Raw genomic sequence first — 1247 nt, 5'->3', positions numbered from 1 at the left:
GTACGCAGCCATTGGAGGTTCCCACTGAGATATCGGGATCCAGTGCCTTCTCAATCGGATGGAACAGTATTGTAAACCCAGCCAAGAACAGACGCTGGAGAGGACACAGCTATTGTCACCCTGATAGCAAGAAAGCAACAAGAAAATGATGGACGAGTTTCTCTGATGAAAAAATTATTATTATTATGATTTGTTCATAAAAACGATCAAAAACAGGACCGGAGAGATGATTCAGTGGATAGGAGCACTGGCTGCTCTTCCAGGGGACCCAGGTTCAATTCCCAGCACCCACATGGCAGATCACAACTGTCTGTAACTACAGTTCTAGGGCGTCTGGAGCCCTCACACAGACATACACAGAGGCCAAACACCAATGCACAAAATAAAAGAATCATTAAAAAGAGTCATCAGGCAGTAATGGTGCACGCCTTTAATAAGATCTGTGAGTTCAAGGCCAACCTGGTCTATAGAGCGAGTTCCAGGACAGCCAGGAATCATGATAAAAAACAAAACAAAACAGAACAACAACAAAAGAATTATCAACAAAATACTTTGTGCAAATCAAATTCAAGAACATAAAAAGATCAGTCACCTGATCTGAGATTCAAGGATGGTTCACTATATGTATGCCAATAAATGTTGTGACTTCATAAATGTCCTCAAGGACAGAAGTCACGTGATCATTTTGATAGCTGCAACAAAGGCTTTTGATAAGCTCCACCACCCCTTCACATTAAAAGTCCTGAAGAAACGAGGAATATAAGAAACATATCTCAACATAATAAAGGCTACCTATGATAAACCTGTAGTGAGTCTTATATCCAATGGGGAGACATTAGAAGCATTTCTATTAAAATCATGCCTGAGCGTTCACTCTTTAACTCTTATTCAGTGTATATTACTGTAGGGCTTAGCCAGAGTGATAAGACAAGCAAAAATAAAAAGGGGATGGAGATATGAAAGGGAGGAGCCAGAGTACCTCTACGCACAGATGATATGATTCAATACATAGGAATATGATACCCTAGAGCCTCTGCCAGAAACCCTTAGCAAAGTGGAAGGGGACAAAATCAACACACAAGAACCAGTAGCCTTCCTCCGTGTCATGGACAAGCATCTTGAGAAAGCCATCAGGAAAACAGGTTCACAGGAGCCTCAAACGTTCCCTTGAATCCGACCTACCTAAGGACGTAGAAGAAGGCTGCAAGGGCCGGGCGGTGGTGGCTCACGCCTTTAATCCCAGCACT

Source organism: Microtus ochrogaster, unplaced genomic scaffold (assembly GCF_000317375.1).
Source record: "Microtus ochrogaster isolate Prairie Vole_2 unplaced genomic scaffold, MicOch1.0 UNK8, whole genome shotgun sequence".
NCBI lineage: Eukaryota > Metazoa > Chordata > Mammalia > Rodentia > Cricetidae > Microtus > Microtus ochrogaster.
This window is presented reverse-complemented; position numbering follows the sequence as displayed.